General features: G+C 42.3%; 1 protein-coding gene across 6 annotated transcripts in view; it reads right to left on the bottom strand.

Moving 5' to 3' along the window:
* The window catches only part of LRRC8D (leucine rich repeat containing 8 VRAC subunit D), a 110,856-nt gene that overhangs the window by 85,024 nt on the left and 5,196 nt on the right, over window positions 1–20,636 (bottom strand). For 4 of the 6 annotated variants that reach the window (XM_036026391.1, XM_028514037.2, XM_028514036.2 and 1 more), the window contains one exon: window positions 4,211–4,358. The exons of 1 other annotated variant lie outside the window; for it this stretch is intronic. The gene's annotated coding sequence lies outside the window, so the exon portion shown is untranslated. Of the gene's footprint in view, window positions 1–4,210; window positions 4,359–4,626; window positions 4,650–20,636 lie in introns of those variants that run through there. One more of the 6 variants, XM_036026390.1, reaches the window with a different exon arrangement.

The following is a 20,636-nucleotide window of genomic DNA, read 5'->3' as shown; positions in this document are numbered from 1 at the left end:
TCTTGGGGTGATCGTTTTCTAAGGTATACAAATATCTAATCACTACAGTGCACACCAGAAACTGATAAAATATTGTATGTCGCCTGTAATTAAAAATTACAACATAAAATTTAAAACTGTTTTTAAAAAGAAGACCCCAAAACAAAGTTATAATCACTGCCTGCCTTAGTTTCATCATCTATAAAATGGGGATATTCCCTACCCTGAGCAATACTAAAAGGATCAGAGGTAATTCATGTAAATTGTTTAGCGTACACAAGGTGTTCAATAGGTAGGAAGTCATTTTTTTTAACTAAAAAAAAAGAACATCATCTACCAACCCTAACAGATTTTGGTGTCCTGCCTACCCCTTCTTATACAGAATACCCAAGCCCTGAGAGCAACAGGCACGGAAAACAGAGACTGATTCAACATGAACCTACATGTCAGTTTTTTCCACTATAGAACAGAAATAAAAATCTCTCTCCTTCCATATATTTATTGAAAATTGAAAAGGATATGGCTGGGAAGCCTATTTTAGCTTCTGGGAAATCAATAAAGCTGCTGGTGGCAGTAACTGGGACAGTGATGTTTCTGCAAATGGTGTCAGAGTCCTAACTCCACACACACAAGGAGGAGCTACTCTGAAGGTACTGCGGGGAACACGCTCTTAGAGGAAATGCAGTTCCTATGACTGAGTGACTATGAGACCTCCAAGCTAACCATGAAAAACAACCCAGAAACCAGGCTTTACACATCCTGTACTTAATGTACAACAAAGAGGCAAGTTTCCACCTGGGAATCTTTATAACCTGATGGGTAGCACACTGCACGTTTTACAGGACCAGGTTGGTATTTTCGGCCTGGAGCAGCTGTTTGACTGTGGTCCCGACTTCCACCTGAGGACTTCAGGGTCCTGGCAGAGGTCTGTAGACCAAATGCATCTCACACATATATGTGCTCTTATTTAATGAGTCCAGGACATGCTGTGATCATTACTTATAATATACATTCAGCTGGGTGATATTAACTAGTTACTTTGACCTTAAATATTAGCAATCATCAGAAATAAGAAAACTCTAAACAAGTAAAAATCTGAGCAGTAAATAAAAGCTTCCTAATTTTTGTAATGGCTGAAAACCACTGCTTTATAGTTTATAATTTCTAACTGAAGATAACTCCTATTTTATAATAGAAACAAAGAAAAAAGAGGGGATTTGAAAAAATAAAAATCCCAACACAGTTATCTCTACTCCTAGTCCTCTCTTGGCCATAAACTTTTCCTTGGCATTTAACATCAAAGCTACCTACCCTTTCATCCTTAGTTCGCAAGCTACTGCAACCATTCAAAACACACAGCCATGGCAGTGCATGTCGTCTCATCCCTCACTTAAAAAAAAAGGTTAACTAAACGTATCTCTCTTCATCCCTACTTTCTCTTCCTTCTCCTGATGCCTTAAAATAATTTTATAGGGGTGAAGTTACAGATCACTACAGATACACAATTGTTGAAGAAAATATTTTATATAGCACTTTCTAGTCCAGTGAAAATGTACCCCAAGTTTTAATTTATATTCCTCTCAATACCACATTAACCCCTAGGTAAAGAAAGCCTCAACTTTAAGCACTGCAAAGAAAAGATAAACTTTTCATTTGAGGAATATTACAAAAGTATTTAATGTATAATTCTAAGTGTACAAGGGTTTGCCTCTGTCTTTCTGTAATATCGGCTTTTCAGTGGGTTATTTATTCTGAACTAGGGTGGAGGAGCTGGGAATCTATGGGTGGTGGTATAGTATATAGGTATGGTAGGCAGATGTAGGGAGCGTCATAGTCATCATTTGCTAATTTTTTAATCCCTCTTCTGGGATGTACACTGTCCTACAGATAAACTAGAAGTGTTGTTTTTTTAATTACAAAAAGTTGAAATATGCTAACCTGACCCTTCTAAGAGATATGTTCACTAAATCCTGGATAAGATATCTGTAAGTTAAAACATGCCATTAGAATTGTGGAAGCCAGGAAAAAAAAATCAGACTTTTGTTCAAGTCCCAACATCTCCATGTACTAATATGACCATGAATAAGTCACATTTCCTCAACCTCAGTTTCCTCTCTCCATAAAATGAAGTAAATAAATCCTATTTCACCAGACTGTTTTAAGAAGTAGCACAATACAAATGACTATAGAAAATGTGCTCTATAAATACAAAATGGTAATCTATAGACTAGTTACTATTATTCCTAGGTTATTATTTAGTTATTGTTAAATTCTGCTAGAGTAGGTGTGAATCCTGTTCTTAAACAGAGAACAGGTTGGGAGGGCCACAAAGGCTGTTCTATTTATCTAAAAGCAGAGTGGCACATGCTGAAGAAAGTCATCAAATAAATTAATGAACCACAGGGGCAGGTGTATACCTGTGTATAAGACAGAAGCAAAATACTATGGCTGTTCAGGTCTTTCAAGAGTTTCTCTTAATGACTTGTTTTCACTTTTACCTCACGATGTATTTGGTAAAAGAAGAGGCATAAGCACAACCAGTTTACAATTAAACTGAAATTTTAGAGGCTCACATCTATGTTTCTAGAAAGAGAGGAAATTAATTGCTGAGTTCTTGTAGTGCATCTTGGCTACTTACTGCTAACAAATCATCAATTATTGATATTATCACAAATGCTCAAAGCTGCTGCATTTAAAAAGAGGTAAGAGTTCTGAAGGACTATTGGAATAATGGGATCTTATCATTCAAATTATTGCCACACTGCTTACAGGGAAGAAAGAGGGAAGGAACAGTACAAATTTACCAGGCTGCCTGACTACAAAAGATTTTCCTTTCAAAGCAAATATTAATTATGTAGTAAACATATTTTATTATAAAACTTTTAAGTTAGAACAGTACAGTCAAGCATCTGACATCATGAATTTAAATATTATAGCTAACCCTGCTTCCTGAAGAAGCTTGGCAGCCCAATAATCTGAAGGCACCAAATGCATGCAGTACTGTCATTATTCACTTCCCTCCCTGCTACAGAAAGAGACCTTTCTTTGTAGAATCTCACTTTCCTTCTGTCATTTGTTCACATCCTTTCCACCACAAAAGAGTAAGAAGGTGCTACTTGCTTCAACATTGTTCAAACATTTAATTTGAGGTCTGATGACAATCTTCTTTCTCATCAAATGAATTTTTCTTAGCCAATCTACCTTCCCTAGTGTCTCTCCAGAGTTTTAACAGGTAGATAAATACGAGTGGAGAAACAAGCTGGGCTTTCACTGGGGGAGAAGTCAGTCTGACTTTGTAGAGATAGGACTTGCCAGGGAAATGAAGCAGCAAAAAGTCTGTGCATAAAACCAACCTTTTGCTCTAGCATTTTGTTTTCTACCTATGAGATGAAGCAAGATAAGGACGTGAAATTATAATCACCTAGTGAATTAAGAAAAAAGTCATTCTGAATTCTACTCTGATGAAAAATGGAATGTAATGAATAAAGATCTTTAAAGTACCCTCTCTGTCTCAGCAAGGCAGCCTGGCTAAGAAACCACAACTCAAATTAACAAGCCAGACACCAGACTAAACAGCTCAGAACTAGCTGTCCCTCATTCTTGGTCCCTACCTTTCCGGTGTGTGTCTGCATCACTAATTCCTTCAGTCCCCAATGCCCTGGCTCTCCCGAAATAAAAAGCAAAGAGCAGACTCCTCTGTTTCATAGGCTGAAGAAGTGGGTTTTCTGAGCCAGGACACCAAGACTCTTGCTCTCCTTTCCACCTTAACACTTCACCTACCGCTCATCCTCTTCCCCTGCCTAGGACCCCACCTCACATTCGCAGGTACCATTCTAACACCCAAGCCTCCTAGAACATTCATGTAGATAAACCCAGGCCAGCGTGTTAAGAACAAAGAGCCACTGCTTCAGGCAGCAGCAGCAGCAGCAGCAGCAGCAGCAGCAGGAGAGGGCGGCCGGGGACTCCTGGACACAGGCAGCCCAGCCTGGAAAGCTCCTGCCTAGCACGCCGGGAGAGATCCTGCCCGGGGTCAGCACCCCAGCGGCGCGGCGCCAGAGTTTGGCAGAGACCCTTGGGGAAGAAAGCAGTAAGTACATGGGGCGCAACCAAGAAAATGTACGAAGTCTGGCTGCAGCGTGGAGCTGGAGATCTGGCTTGGCGGCACTCTGCGGGCGCGGCCAGTGACAGCCCAGCGCCCTGCCCCAGGGGCTCCCGACCCGGCCCCACGCACCTGGACCAGGCGGCCACCCTGCTCCCTCAGGGCGCTCTCCCGGGACTCGGCTTCCGGTGGGCTCCGCAGGCTGGAACCCGCCGCAACGCGGAGACTTCACTCCTCCATCCTGGGACCCGGCAGCACGTTACAGACAGCCGTGCACTTCCTGTTTGAAAACACAGGGGAGAGAAAGAGCGAGCGTGTTGGCAGGGTGGAGGGAGGGGCGCACACAGGCGCGCAGGGAGGCCGAGGGGGCTGCGGGTTGCGTCACCGCTGCCCTCCTAGCCATGGTGGGCACCAGGCACTTGGACCCGCCACAGCGGCGACCCACGAGCTAGATCCCCAGGGCCCCGGCCTCCCCCTGCCGGCGGCCGCCCAGCGCGCGCAGCCCTTCCGTTTCCAGCCCAGCCGAGGTCTCCCCTCCCCACATGTACCTAGTCCATCCACAGCATGCTTCCTCCCGGTGTTCCGAGTGCAGTCTGCCTGCGTTTTCCTCCTTTCCTCCCCCCCCCCCGCCCCCCCACCCCAGTCCCCCGCCCTAAAAAATCGCCCTGAGGAAGGTGTAAAGACAAGATTGAGCTTTCGCAGGGGAGTGAGGCTGGGTTTATGCAAAATTTTAAAGTTAACAGCCACATCCCAGCATATCGCCTGCAGTCCCTCAGCCTTAAGAGCCTCAGGATAGGAAACTGCTTGTCTTGCCTCTGGCTGTCTCAAAAGTGCGTGCACACAGCTGCCAGGACTGGGAGGGGGGGAAAGTATTCTGGGTCCCTAAGCTCTCTGTACTGGGATCCTCCATCTCACACTCCTCTAACACTTCCACACACAAGACAATCGTGTAGTGCATTCTTCCAGAAAACTAGTTATTTATCTGTGCATGGATCACTGAGCAGTGCCAAAATTCTGGGTTTATGTTCATTTTGCTAACCTCTGACTTAGGTGAACTTCCCGGTAGTGTTTAAAAAACAGTAAACAGATGGTTTAAGAATCTGCCATGTGCAGAGTGTGCCAGCTGTAGGAGCCTGTGTCTGTGTTCAGTGCCCAGGTTCCAGGCTTCCAGGTGTGGAGGGCTTCATCCGTACCCTGCCTGCCCTTGCACACAAATCCATCAGGTTACGGGGCACTTACAGGACTGTCTCTAACAAACAGCTCCTTTTATCAAGCGAATAGCTTAAATAAGTTAGTAATGTCTCAAAACTCAACATGGAAAACAATATAAAGGAAGATTATTCTACATTTAAAAAGCTAAACTGTGACTGAAGTAGAAAGAAACTGATGGACTTAAAGCCCCTACTCAGTGCTAGATTGCATCTCATTTTAATCTCCTCTTACTCCAAACATTTCCCAATAGATCTGCAAAAAATCCTGTTCTGAAATCGTTCCAATGTCTCAGCTACAAGGTGCTCAAACGGGGAGCTGAATAACAGGTCTTTCCCAAGTATGAATTCTGGGCCATTTCCTCCACGCTGTGCTAATTCTCAAAACAAGTGAATTCTGGGAGAAAGTCAAGCCCAGTGACGGACCATTTGTGATCCACTCGTTCATCTTCAAATGATCCTGCAAAGTACATGCTCTCATTCTCTAGGAGCTAGATTCCTTACCCACCTAAATGAATAATATGGAGCTTGATTACTTGAGCAAAGGACACTGTGCTCTTTCTCATTATCTACTCACTGGCTCTGTCAGCCTTTTCAGAATTACTCTGTGGCAAAAGTTCAAAAGGTTCTAGGATAGCTACTCATGTGCCAAGGTACAAAGTCTGTCCAATTTAGAACCTAATCAGCTGACTAATATTTGTTTCTTGGATTATTTTTCTCTAACTGGGCCTTTTAAAGAAAAAGGCAAAAAAAAGACATACATAGCCTCAACTTTTACTAAACCTGTTGAAGTTTCTCGTTTTCCATTTCCTTCTGCTTTAGCACTTAATTTATACTCACCTGTCAGGAGCATGCAGCTATTATCCTTCTGATAAGACATGAAATGGAAGACGTATTAAAAGATGATTAAGAATCTTGGCAATGGTGAGACCTCAGACATTTGCAGAGAGAGTGAGGGAGAAAGTGTGTGCTTTTGTCGTTTCTCCAGATAAATGGCACCTCACTTGCCCTTTCCCCATCAGCTAAGCAGCACAGGCTCTGGAACTGTAGAGCATATGCAGTTCTCATGAAGGCTGGGTCCTCACCATGGCAGGGGCTGGGGGTCGGTGCCAAGATGCACTGCCATCCCCACTGCCATCCTTTAGATGTACACAGTGTAACTAGGGCTTATTACTAAAAGCTTCCTAACGGTTCTCAGCATCCTTTTAGGGTCCAGCTCTGCCTTTGCTGCCACCTTTATTCCTCACACTCCCTTGCTTACCCCTGCGCCTTTCAACTCTTCATTCCTTTATCAAAAACTTAATGCTTCTTTCCAAAGCATTGCCATTTCTTTCCCACAAGAAGGAAGGCTTTTAGCTCAAAACTTCTCTCTCATTTAATAAATGCCATCAATTTTAAAAATGCAACTTGGTATTTGTGCCTTTATTTCTGTTACTCATTATAACTCCAAGAGCCTAGAAGAAAAACCTCTGAAGACAAATGAGAGTCTTTAAGAAAAAGCAAAATAACCATAACCATATTTAAATTAACCTCTGTGAATTCCAAAGTTCATAGTTAGGCTAATACATCACTCCTAAGATTGCATCAGTTCCTGACATGTATCCTCACAACCACAGAGCCCAAGCATCATATTGTACCTTCCCACGGCTTCTCTATTCTCCTGTCCCTTCTGTATATGGGGAAGTGCTTCTTCCTTAGCACTACTGAGTGGAAAAATAAAACATGTTAAACTCACCACCTTGTAAGAGTGAAAAAATGTGCTCCCACGTAAGCACAAATGATACCACAAAAGATGAAATTAATTTTGGAAGAATATTGGAGGTTCATTTTGAAAGTCTCCATTCCCTCAGTACCACAGTCCACGGATGAAGACAGCAACCTTGTGAAACCAATTTTAGAGGCTACGAACTAAGAGACAAGAGAGAGTTTTCTTGAGGACTAATGAGTATGGAAGAAGAGATGTTAAACTCGTATCTGAAATGCTGCTTATCTCTCTTCATGTTAGACCTTCCTTTAGTGGTTAAAAATGCTACAAGATTTCCCTGTGTGGGGATCCTTGATCATTATTATAGGGGGATTTTACAAACAAAAATGAAAAACAACAAGGCCTCTGGTGACCTAAGAGATGGCCGCTCTCTGCTAGCAGCCTTTCACATCTGTGTCCCTGTCTTTGTCTTCACTTCCAGGGCAGCACATGCATCAGGCTTCTCTGTGAAGGTCTCTGACACTCACATTCACCTCCTCGCCTCCGCAGAACCTGGGCCATGGTTTTTAAGGAAGATGTCCCAAGAGCCAGCTGGCTGGTCTGACTGGCATTTGCCCCCAGAGGGTTATTAACCATCTTCATGGAGCCACTGTCATTTTCCATGGGAAAAATGCTGCAAGGGGTAAAAAACATCTTATAAAAATCTGCCTGCAAGATGGTTTCAGCTCCTTTCTGCGAACAGTTTCTTGGTTTTGAGCAAGCTGGGAAGGAAAGCGCTACTTAAGGGCACAGCAGGACTTGGAAGACCCAGCTGCAAGACAGAAACACAGGGCCAGGGTGGCTCCAGGCCTGAGCTTGTGCATTCCTCAGCTTGGTGCCTCAGTTTCCTCAACTTCCAAACACGCATACAAACTCACCCACACTGCACAGAATCAGTAACACTTACATAGCAACCACACGTGCCCTGCCTCACTGAATTCTCAGCACTGCCTTTGCAGGGAGGAGCTGCTATCTCTGTGTTGGAAGCAGCAGCAGAACTCACAGATGCTGTCATTTTTTTTCAAAGCAGTAGGTAAGTAATGGAGCTAAAACTCACCCTAGGTCTGTTCTTCCTCCTTTTAATCAAAGAGAAAAGAGTGGGTGGATTTTGGCTGTGGATGTATTATTCTGTGCTGCACATCTACTCAGAAGAACCTCACTTTCAAAATTCAACTTGTAATGCTTTCAACTGCATCGTGTTACTTTATCACCTTGCCAAATTTCTGTTAAGTATAAACTGTAAACATGTATTCTGCAACAAGCCAATTAATTTTAAGCCCTGGCAATATAAATTGATATAAATTAGGTTAAATATGCTCTTGGGCTGCAGCTGCATGTGATTTTAGAAAATAAATAAGACAGATCCACTGGTCAAACTGTGAAGGACAAAATCTTTATCTCCTCTTGTTCTTTAGTTAGTATGCAACTATACATGTAAAGTGGGCCACATTGACTGATATACTGGGATGTAATGATCACTAATATGAAAGAATAGCAAGAAACCACAAAAGTCTGACTAAATGCAAATACCTGCGCACAAGTTAAGAGTATACAGAATGTTCCTGGCACAGGCTGTGAGCAAGGATCAGCCTGGGGCTGTTTACTGGCCGCTGATCGTGATGTGTGTTGTGTAGACTAAACACTGTCCTATAACACATTTTTCTTTGGAAGGCATGTTTCGTCTATTCATCTTCTGTAGTGGATATTTCTGCTCCATTATTAAAAAATATTTTTATATTCTCTTTAGGCAGTCATTTAAAAAAGTGTTTTAAAAATCCAACGAATTGAAAGAAATGGTCCTAACAAGTCAAATAAATATAATGTTCACTACTAAAAAAAAAGTTCTTAAAAGGGATTTAAAAATATACAAACATCTGTACACTATACATGTGAAAGTAGCAAAATATGAGTTGATAGAGAGTAAGTCACACATCACTGTCAATTGAATATATCAATCCTCAATTATCTATTATAATAGAATCTTAATGAAGAAAAGCAACTTACGAATAATTTAAGGTAGCAAAAAATTGGATACTGTGATTTTTCATTTGCCTGCAGTAAAATGGCTAAGGGAAATAGCATGGGAAAAAAAAAAAAACAAAGTGTCTGGAAAATTCAGAAACATTATTACAAACTTTTGAAAGATTATTCATCGATTTTTATTATTTTAAAAAATTTATGGATTTGAGAAGAAGGGAGTGGGGGAGAAAGAGGGAGAGAGAAACATCTATTTGTTGCCCCACCTATGTATGCATTCACCAGCTGATTCTCGTACGTGCCCTGACCAAGGGTCAAACCCATAGCCTTGGTGTATTAGGACACGTCTCTAACCAACTGAGCTACCCAGCCAAGGCAATTTTTCATTTTTAAAATTTATCGTTGTAAGTGTAATTGGTATACAATCTTATGTTGGTTATATTACTTTTAAGTATACAATATAGTGATTTAACATTTTTATACCTTATAGTGTCATTATCCCACCAATTCTGGTAATCATATTCATCAATTTTTAAACTAAATGTAGTGAAAGCAAATTCCAATCACTTTACGTGTACTGATATAATTATTCCTGATGACAACCCCATAAGGTAGAAATTACCATTTCTTCCACATTACAGATCAAGAAAAAGACACAGAGATACTAAGTCATTTGCCCAAAGTAACGCTGCTAGAAAATATCTGAATTTGGGCAGCCTGGCTGGCCAAAAAGTGCATTTTTAACCAACCCACTTTACTACCATTATGGCACAGCTGGATTGGGCTTGCTTTCTCCAGCAAAGCAGTTCCTGGGGAACAGGCCCTCGGAAATGGCAGAAGGAGCAGAGTGACTCAGAGGCTTCTCTTTTTACAACAAAAATGGAACTAGTGGTTGCAGGGAGCCAGAGATGCAGAGCCTGCTACATGCTGCTTAATAAATGAATATTGAAAAGAAAAGAAAAGACATGTGCAGACTAGAAAAGCCAAGACGAAGGAGGGCTGCTTCCTCACTTGACCAGAACTCTGGACTGCGGGGCTCCAGGACTGTCTGGATACAACACAACTGAACCAGCAAGGAAAGGGAAAGCAGGGAAACCCCATGCACTTTGATCTTGGTGAAGCATTTGATAGTTTCCCACAAAGTCAGGACAGTTAAATCAACTGAAATGTATGTGGCTACAAGAGCCACTCAGGAGTTAGTGGGCTCAAAAGAAAAATACTGGCTATATCTACTAGGATGTGAACAAAAGAATCACAAAGAACGGTATTCAATCTGTATTCAAAAGTTAACTTAGAAATTATTCACACTATTATAATCAAATTTGCACAAAACATTAATTTGGGAGGTGTGAAAAGGGCAAATGAGGGACAGCCAACTGACTTACCTCAATTAACAGGGGTGAGGAAAAAACAGAAAATTCAGTTTCAGTTTTGTGCTCCCTTTCATTTCTAGGGAGGGATGAGATGCCCACTGGGTAGTAACCACTTCTAGACCTGAAATATCAAGACTAAATCAAGTAAAGGAAGCAACAGCTTCCCTGGATATGTTTAAAACTTTCAGGACATTCAGTCTCAACTTCAAAAAGTAAGATCCTCTATTATTCCCCACATCATCAATAAAGCTCCATGGGAAATAATACTTCCTTCAACAAGAACACTTTGTTAGCAAACCCCAAAGAAATGAAGGGGCTCAGGCTGAATTCAGAGGTCAGATGAAAAGGGCAATAGTGTGTGTATAATCTGGCCCCACTACAAACATGCCACACAGGCAGAAGGTCATGAGAATGGTTTGCGAACACACGGCAAGATGAAGAACAGTGGAGAAGGAAGAAGGAAGAGCTAAAACTTGGACTAACATTATTTTTTTAAGCATAAATTATAATTTTTAAATTCTTTCATGTTGAGAAATTGCTTCTCCCTTGGTAGAACTGTTTGTCTTCCAAGAAAAACGTATTATATTTATAATGTCAGTAGATGGTTTAGAACTCGAGAAATGGCCTACACTCAGGCTGGGCCCCAGGAAAGTACAAGTGACCATCATTTCATGCCACTCCTAAAAGTCACCAAGGGAATCCTACATATTCCATTTCCTTCTAAATAAACAACAACAACAACAAAAGAAATTTAGCACAAAGGCATAAAAATGACAGCCATGCTCCATTGTAGATTAATGAATGGGAAAATTTATGTGAAAAGGGCAATGCTCTAAGATTATTATTAATAGTTATAAAGACTAAAAAGGAAACCAAAAAACCTAAATACAACTTCCCCAAGGCTTGATTACTGGCCTCCTCCCATGGTTTAAAAATCGCCCACACAATGATAAACCCAAATTAGCCTCAGCCCAGACCCTTTGCCCCAAGGCCCTAAAGCTTTTACCTTTATCCCAGAATTACCTGCAGGACTTAGTAAACACAGGGTCTCAGACCCCACCCCAGATACACAGCATTGAAATCCCTACACATTTAAGAATGTGTAGGGTTACCCCAGGCAACCCTAAAGTGCAGTTGGGCTGAGGAATCTCCACTAGAGACCTGACTCCGTGCTTGACCGCCACCAGATTTGCTGTCAGATCAGAGCAAAGGATTTCCCTTCCTGGGAACTCTCAGTGGGATAACCTTTAAAGGCAAGGTCCTCTGTAATCTGTCCCAAACTACTTTCCTGCCCTGCTCCTTCCCACATCCCTCACTCTGTCACAGCACAGTTCCTCAAACCCATTACAAACCTTTCACGTCTCCATACTTTCCTACCCTAATGTTCCCTCGCCTCTCTCACTGTTCCCTACTGCCACCACCTTTCTCATCCTTCAAGGCCTCGCTTGCTAAGGTTATTTTTCTTTGTAAAATCTTCTCTGGTCTTCCCAGTCACAATCAATCTTTCCTTCTTTTGAGCAAATGTCCAGAAAGTTTAACTTGTGCAGGAATTACAGCATACACTGCACGCTGTTCTGAATTATGCTAAGTTGTTTACATGCTATTCTCCCGTGAAAGCAGGGTGTATCTTACATCTTTCGCACTGTGGGTGAGACACAGAGCTAGGTTCAAAGTTTAGTTTCCCCAGTTACTAGCACTGTAACCCTTGCGAAGTTATTTGAACATATTGAGCCACAACTTTTTAATCTCTGAAATGGGACCAAAAAAAAATGATGCCTACCTTCATGATCGATATGAAGTCACAACACAAGTGTCTGGCCCAATGCAGACCACCTAACATGCACCCAAAAGGTAGCTGTTATTACTTATTATTACCTTTTTCCCCCATGCTACTAGAATTCATTGCAGACTTAGTTAAGTGCTCAAAAATCATTTGCTTTCACTTAAAAGAGAGATAGAGAAGCATTTGCAAAGTGATCAGCAGTGATTTCTTAAAACCTTCTCTCTACCCAATTTTGTTGTTATGAAGGGCATTTAATAATAATTCCATTGAAAAGTCATCTTATTCCCCTTTTCTTTCCTTCAAAAATCAATGCACAAAATCCTAAGGAACAGGCTGGGCCAGTGCCCCTCCTACTCCAGCTTGGCTTTTTGCTTTCAACTACAGTAACTGCCTGCAGCCACAGTGTCGCTGCCCAGAGAATCGCCTGCTTCACCCTTACAACAAACAGCACTTTGTAGGCAAACTGGAGGCGAGCCCAAAGTAGGAGGGGGAAAGAAAAAACCAAGGAAAAGGAGTGTGGGCCAGAAACTGAGTCAACACCCACACTATCGTCCACACTATCACACAGGTAAGGAGAGAACAGGAAAGGAAAGAAGTTCAGGTCAGTGCAAACCTTCCCCAGCTCCTCCCAGGGCACCCACCTCACCACTCACCCACAGAAAATGACTTCAAGATTCCCACAGGACTTGCTGGTCCACTCACTGCCTGCCTGACACACATGGCCACTGTTGTTAATGAAACAGTCATATAGAATAGTTCCTTACCCTCCTTGAACCATTCATGCTGCTTTTATTACAACCTCCACCATTCACAGGGATACAACCCAAGTCTTGAAAAATCCAAGTCACAGCAGAAGAAAGTGCCAGGACCGGAGCTCCAGTCCTCTGAAGCTCCAAATCCCTGCCTCCCCCCACCCCATGGCCCTATATTAATTGTGGAAAGCAATTTTAAAAATATTCTCAGCAGCTCAGCAAATCCACAAGCTGTAAAGGCGAAGGTGAAATAATTTTTGTGCTCTTTAAAACGATTCTGGTGCCAAGAGGGAAGGTTGTCACAGCAACAAGACCCCAACTGCACCCCTTGGAATTTTCAGTCCCGTGTGTTAGTTCATCATTCCAGAAAGATGCATTAGCTTTCTGTTCCTAGATGGAAATTTTCCTCTGACAATTTTATCTATTCATTTGGTTTGGGGAGGAATATTAGGAAAGGAGTATGATTTTCTTTATTTTTTTTAAAGCAAGCCCTCATCCTGAGTTTAATGTGGAAGCTGAGGTGATGTGGAAAGCAAATGAACTTTCTGAAGCAAACTGTGATCCCTGTAGTGAGTATAAGAAGCAAGAAATCAGTCCCGAAAAGCCCAAATCATGAGGCCATGACTGCTTTGGTTCAAATCACAACTCTGCCACTTTCAGTTATGTGGCCTTGAGTTCCCTGGCTGCTCATGGTGATGGGGGTGGGGTGGGGGAAGGGAGCAGCCTGACAGGGAACTGAGCGTTGGTGTCTCTGCTACAAAATGGGCTGCTGTGAGGAGTGAATGAGCTAATACATGTAAAGTGCCCCCAACAGTGCCAGGCACGTGTGAGTACCACACAAGTGTTTCCTATTATTACTTCCAGAACAGATTAATCTCTATGTGAGCTCTTTTTAAAGTGTACTTTATAAGAGGGTTAAAGACGTCTTCTTGTACTATTGGTTAATCCATAATGCCCCAAACCAGCATAAAGATTATTTACAAGTTTCACTTCCTGACATTATCTTCCAGGATGTCCATCTGTGGACTAGAGTCCCTAGAAGAAAAAACAGTGGAATTTGAAGACTTTTCCTTCTTCCCAGGAACAACAGTGCGAGCAAACAAGCACCCCTTCGCTCACTACCACACACCAGCTTCTGTAATAAGAAAAACCAAAGACCCAAATTGCTGTTAACTAATGTGGGGGCACATTTTTAAAATGCATTTTTTATTCTGAAAGCAACCAAAGTGTTAAAAATGTAGTTCCACCAGCTGAGAAAGAGTTGTTCAGATCACACAGACATGACAATCTGAAGGCCTACAACAAAACCCATTGATGAATCAAAAGGTTTCTTTCTCAGAAAATGCTGAATTGCAGGAACAATGTGCTATACTTGCGATGATTAAGAGAAAAATGCTTTTAAAAATCCCCTCTCGGGCTAGGAGTCTAGACTCAACTAGCGATAAGAGATCTGCTAAGATATCACCTGTCTTCTTTTCCAGAGAGGGTGTGAGTGCAACAAATCACACGTAAGCGATGGAAGGATCTTCCCCAGAAAAGCAGACAAAACAGAAGACAGGAGCACTCGCAGGGTCACAATGCAGGTTGTTAGGTCGCGCCCTGCACAGGGGCACCGGGCCAGGGAGAGGCGCCGAAACTCAGCTTGCAGTGTTCTCCAAGCAGTGAGGCCTGGTGGGACAGATGCCACATGCTGCCACTCTGGGCACACAAAGTGACTGTGGGGGCTGCTCCAAGTGGCACTGTGCACACCAGGCCTCCACAAGCTGGCGTCCAGAGCCATTTGAGAGTTGGGGCTGCCATGCATACTCTTGCAGACAATGTGATCATTGGGGCAGGTAGGGAAGGAGATGCACAGCAGTCCCCAATGTGGTGGTTAGGGAGGGGGGGATGAGTGTTGGACAATTTTCTACAATGCAAACATTTTCCAGCTTCTTTGGATCAGTTTGGTGTCAGCTGTTCTGCAGGCCCCTTCTTCTTTTCCTTCCTCCGTATTCTCCTTTCTGAAAGAGACACTTTCCCTTCCTTTTCATTCCAATTCTCCCTTTGTAGAAGCCACAACACAAATTAACACGCACACACTAAGAATGGCAAAATAATAGGGCTCTGCCAACCCACATAGATTCTGCACTATTTTAAATATTTATCAGGGTCACAATTTTCCCTACGTAACAACTCCTTTGTTCTCTCTCTTCCCTATTATCCTCAAATCAACTTTAAGATAAAAATAAATATTACTCCTCCCTTAGCTTCCGGGTAAGTGATCTTCACTTCCCAGTGGCACTTACCCTCCATTCTCCACCACTGGGCCCACCTGCCCCCCTACACTTCTATCATCTTCTGCTAGAGGCTTCCTTCCCATACTCTTCGCATTTTTCCTGGAATCTGTTATTCCTCCGGCAGGACAATCCCTTCAATAGCATCTCCTCCAGATACCACATACCAAATGTAAAGGGCAGAAATCGTTACCATCACAAGTGTGGGGCTTTCAGTTTAGGTGAGGTATGGGGGGACCACAAAAAAAATCAAGTTTTCACTTGTTTCAATTTAAACTAACTTATAAAATTGTATTATGCTCTTATTCAAATCCTGTGCTTCCTTTTTTTTTTTTACCTGGCCACCAAAGGGCTATCCACCCTACCCTGAAGAGCCAAAGCCCACAGGCTGTATCCAGTCTACAAAGCTATTTTGTTAGGTCTGCAGGGAGGATTTAAAGTTACCCAATCTTCTAAAATCAGGAGATTTTTATGTCATAATCCAGATTTCTGGCTTACAGTACAGAACCAGAAGATCTGGTAGGACTGGCTCACATTCCCATATGGTAACAATTGGCTGCTGAATAGATCTGCTAAACAGACCCCTTTAGACAGGACCTGCTCTTTCAAGTTCAGCACAGGTCTACCCACCCCCATTTCTCTACCCTGATGTTGAGTACCAGCTGCCATAAATCATCTTACCTGAGGCCCATTTCCGGCATTGTTTGGTACTTGCCTGTGACCCTGAGGGACATTAGCTAATAGCCAACTCTAACTTTCTCTGTCGCTGGTTAGTACAAAAATTACAGTTGTAATTATAAAGTTTCGCTTGGTCAGAATTTTCCATGTACAAATAATTTATAAGGAAAACAACTTACAACTAAACAAAAAAGAGTTTCATAACAAAAAATATTTGAAAAGAACTCAGTTAAAGAGAGGAAAGGGTCTCTCTCTACCTGTGTGTAAAGAAAGAGAGTGCGTTTGTGCAAGCTGTGGAACACCGCAGGCCGTTTCCAAACACGAGCTTTCCTACCGGCTGAATGTTAGTATGCAACATAAACCCTTACAGCAGAAACTGTAACAGAACAAATTCACTCCACGGAAATGATTACAGTTGTGCATGTCACATCTATTAATAAAGCAGGCTATAAATGCATGGTATAGATATATGGGCATTTATTACTTCATTCTTTACTTAGATGACATGAATGATTTGTTATGAATGCATATATTTGGCAGAGCACTTATTCAGCAAACTTTAGACATATCCCCTAACAAAAAGTATGTAAATCTTTATACATTTGTGGACAGTAGTTATCGTAGGGCCAGACCTAATTAGGAGGAGGGTACTTACTGTGTGCTACTGGCATTCTACCACCAGTTCCTGATAAAAGATGACAGGGCTAAAGAAAGCACCAAAACAAGTGATTTTAAATTACCCTCTCAATTCCACGGTGAAGTTCCACTCAACTGGATTTACCAACGGGCGGCTATTTCCTAAAACCACTGTGTGCTGACAGAACGCAAGCCTGGAAGCTTGAGCACGTGGTGACGCCACAGATCTGCTCTTCCCAGCCGCCTTCCTGTTTCAGGTCCAATCCCTAACCAAGGAGCACAAACTACAGAAGATATGAGGTCCCCGTACACCTCGAACTCTGATCCTTTGTTTGGCTTTTTAAAAAAATATTAATAGGTTTTATAAAATGAATACAAAGAAATCTAAGAGAAATAAGAAGAGCACAGTAGGTAAGAAAACAAGCTTTGAAATAAACAAGACTAGTTTCAAATCCCACCTCCACCACTTCTGTGTGTTTTTTGTCTGTTTTTTCCAGATCACATAACCTCTCAAGCCCTAGTAACCTCATCTGTAAGTGAGAATAAGCCCACCTTCCACTTGGGATTGTACTGAGGATTAAGTGAGAATGTATGTAAAGTCTAAGGCGTATGTTTAGATAATAAGTAAATGCCTAGTAGTTTATTATTATTAACTTTGTGTATTCTATAATAGTTCAAATTACTTCTTGACCAGCTAAGTTTTGGGAAAAAAAAAAAAACTAGTTATGTCTGGTGACAAACTAATTTTAAAGCTTAATCAATAGGGTGCCACTGAATGCCTCACAGTGGCCGGTTTCCCAAAAATCTGAATACTCAAAGATTTAGAATTGGGATGAGAACAACCAGTGAGAGAATTCTGACTGAGGGCTTTCACACCCAAGGTGATGGGCAGGAATCCGCCCTGTCCTTCCTGTGTGATACCTGGAGAGGCATCTTTCTGCTGGTCCTTCAGAGAGGAGTGCTGTCCTCTGCTTTCCTTCTTCGCCCAGCTTTGCAGGATTCATTGCAGTGTTGGTGATCTGTCGATGCTGAGATTTAGCAACAGGATTTATGGGTTGCTGGGGAACCGAAGCCTCCTCTGGCAATGTTCCTAACTATTACCAGAAAGCAGAGGAGGAGAGTAAAAACATTTTTAAGAGATGAAATGTTCACAATGGAATCTAACAATGGGGTCTGAGTGCCTTCCCCAAGAGCGGGTGTCAAGAGGAGGACACAGATATCCTGAAAACCTCGGTGCAGTAGCAATGCCCAGACTTCTGATTTCATGGATCAGTCGAACTTCAAAAGGAAGACTGTCATAAACTGCCAGGTTTTAGGCGACTAATGACACCAGAAAGCATAAAAAAATATTAACCCCAAAGAAAGAACCCCCCAAGTTTTTTAAGACCACTTAAACTAAGTAAACTTAGCATTAACATTAAACCTGAAAAGCTTGCTATATTGTTTTGATTCCCGGTTTTGCAGTCTGGTGCAGCGAATGTCACGGACCCACCCTGGAAACAACTGCTCAAGAATGAACTGCGAGTTGGCCCCATCCTGCCACCCGGTCCAGGATGCGGTGTCTCATGGAGGCACCACGGGCCACACCACGGAACATCTTCTATTTTGGCCACCCCCTTCCAAAAATGCAGATGTATCTTTAAAGCTCCTTGTTTGTCTTGATAACCAACTGTGGCCTGACAGCCACAACTGTTTCAAAGCCTTTCTGAAGGTGTCTTCTGTCAGTTCCCAGCCTTTGCGTACAGCTATATAAGATGGTAGTTCTCAGTTCTGGCTGCACATTACAATCCTCTTGTGGGCAGGAAGGGCTCTTCTCAAACTGAATCTCCACTCCCAGGCATTCAATAGGTATGGGGCTGGGCTCATGTAACGTAAAGTATGGTTGACCCTTGAACAATACAGAGGGGAGGTGCCGGCCATCTCCGAAGTCAAAAACCCACCTGTAACTTAAATCAGCTCTCCACACGTGAGGATTCCCCACTTCAGATGGAAACTATGTATTCCCCAGACTGATGCTGATGCTATTCAGGGTTAAGAAAAACTGGTACAGTATTTTTTTTGCATTCATTCCAAATTTGCCTTATAAAGATTTAAGATATACCTCTTCATTCCTTCAGGTGACAAATATGGAGGACCAACCATATGTGGGACACTAGGCAATCAGTGGAGAACAGCACACATAGGAGAGCAGGCAACTGAAACACCACATCAGGTTTGCTGGGATTAGGTCACTCATGCAGATTTCCTCTGCCGCTACCCTAGTGGTTTCACAGGCTCCATAACATCTCCTGCCAGCTGTCTTCTCTTCAGATGCTAGCAAACCTAATATTTTTATCAGAAAAACTAATGGGCAAGAAAGACCTTGTCCTCATCAAGCCTCCTGGAATGGACGGTAGACACTGTATTCTAATGGGAATGTCCACACCTCCTAGTTGCCATTACACTGGTTATTCCAGCTCTGGCGTTCTCTCCCAAAATCAGGTGCCCATGCTTTGAACAAAGCACAGTGAAAACTCAATTAAGACTGTGTTTCCAAAATCTTTTTGATGAAGCTTATTTCCTGTCCTTTGTGATTGCACGTGAGACAACACTGTGAAAGTATTTTTGAAGTTTTTCCTGGGGTCTCCCACCAAAACACTGGCTTATGACAGTTCCATAATTTCCTCCTTAATACCAGACCTCATATTTGCCTACAAAGAAACTTACCTGCAAATCTTCTGATGACTAACATGTCCCATTACGGTTTCCCTGGAGCAGTTCCCCACTGGTTAGTTATTTCATAATTCACAAGAGCTTACTGTCATCTGTACACTTAGAAATTCCGCTGTGGGCTCCTTCTTTTGGAGCAATTATGTAAATAAGACCCAAGGGACTTCGCTGTTTACACACCTCTAAGCAGAAGGGAAATCTTTATCCTTAGAAATCTTTATTTGTGGTCTTTAAGGACGATGGAGTCAAATGCTTGCTCTGTCACTACACCTGTAAGCTGCGGCTAATCACGTCACCTCCCTGTGCCTTGGTTTTCTCATCTCTAAAGTTCAAGTGTTGATTTAATCCCTGACATCTATACAATTCTATCTCCCTATTCAAAATGACACACTGCATCCTTAATCCCAAGGTGACTTCAACTCTGATACAACCTTTCAAGTATAAAAGAACTTCCAAACATTTTCTCTCTCAAAAATCTCATATGTTCACAAAACATCCCTTCTTCTCATAGTAAATCCTTCTTTGCCAGAGGATACAGACAGGTCTCCCACGTGGACCGGTACAGCAGTGAGAGCAGGACGACAGACACATGCCAGCAAGGCATCAGGACACAACAAACATCCCTCACAAAGAATCTGTACGTGTTGCCTCTGAGATCTGGAATTCTGGTCTAGCACTCTCACACTGTTGGACGGCTGCCACCCAAACCAAGTAGTTTATTTAAATCTAGTTTGTTGGAGGAATCTAGAACATTTGGAGAACCTGGCACTGAGTCACCTAGGATGTCTGACCTGCTTGCTTCAAAGGACATCTGAGAGTGGTAATTTCCTAATGTCTCCTCAGTGAAATCTGATAAGTAAGAAATTACACCAATGACAAGCTACAGCCTTTTTCTGGGAAAATAACTTGTTTCTATGTCCCAATCCTCTCTCCTTCTCCAAATGTAAAGCTGTCACTAATTAAGTATTTTGGGCACACCATCTAAAAGGAAAAAAAAAAGCTTAGCCTGAGTGGGAACCCAATTTGTATGTGGTTTTTGCCAGTACCAGTATCCTGTTTACCTCTTCGAAAATTTCAAGAGCGACTCTGATCCCACGAGCTTCGCAGATTTGCACAGAACATTAAAAGTTCTCTGCTATATGTCTTAAGAGAATTACAAGACCCCCCAAAATGGAGTACAGCTTTCAGAAGCTTGCAACAGACTCAAATCATTTCAGAAGGGCATCTCAGGTGCAAACACTAGTAAGAACTAAAAGCAATGTAGCTTGGCCATGAACTCAGATTTGCCAGAAGCCCCTAAACTAAGGGCTGGAATTCACTTCTATCACTCAGCACCCCAGCTCTCAAACAGGAGCAGCAATGACAAACTACTAGGTTTCCTGTAGTATTAATACCAGTCAACAAAGCTTTGGGCAAAGTCATCTT

The sequence above is a fragment of the Phyllostomus discolor genome, chromosome 5, assembly GCF_004126475.2.
Source record: "Phyllostomus discolor isolate MPI-MPIP mPhyDis1 chromosome 5, mPhyDis1.pri.v3, whole genome shotgun sequence".
In the NCBI taxonomy this organism is placed as follows: Eukaryota; Metazoa; Chordata; class Mammalia; order Chiroptera; family Phyllostomidae; genus Phyllostomus; species Phyllostomus discolor.
The sequence above is the reverse complement of the archived record's forward strand: the minus strand, read 5'-3'. Positions and strand labels throughout refer to the sequence as shown.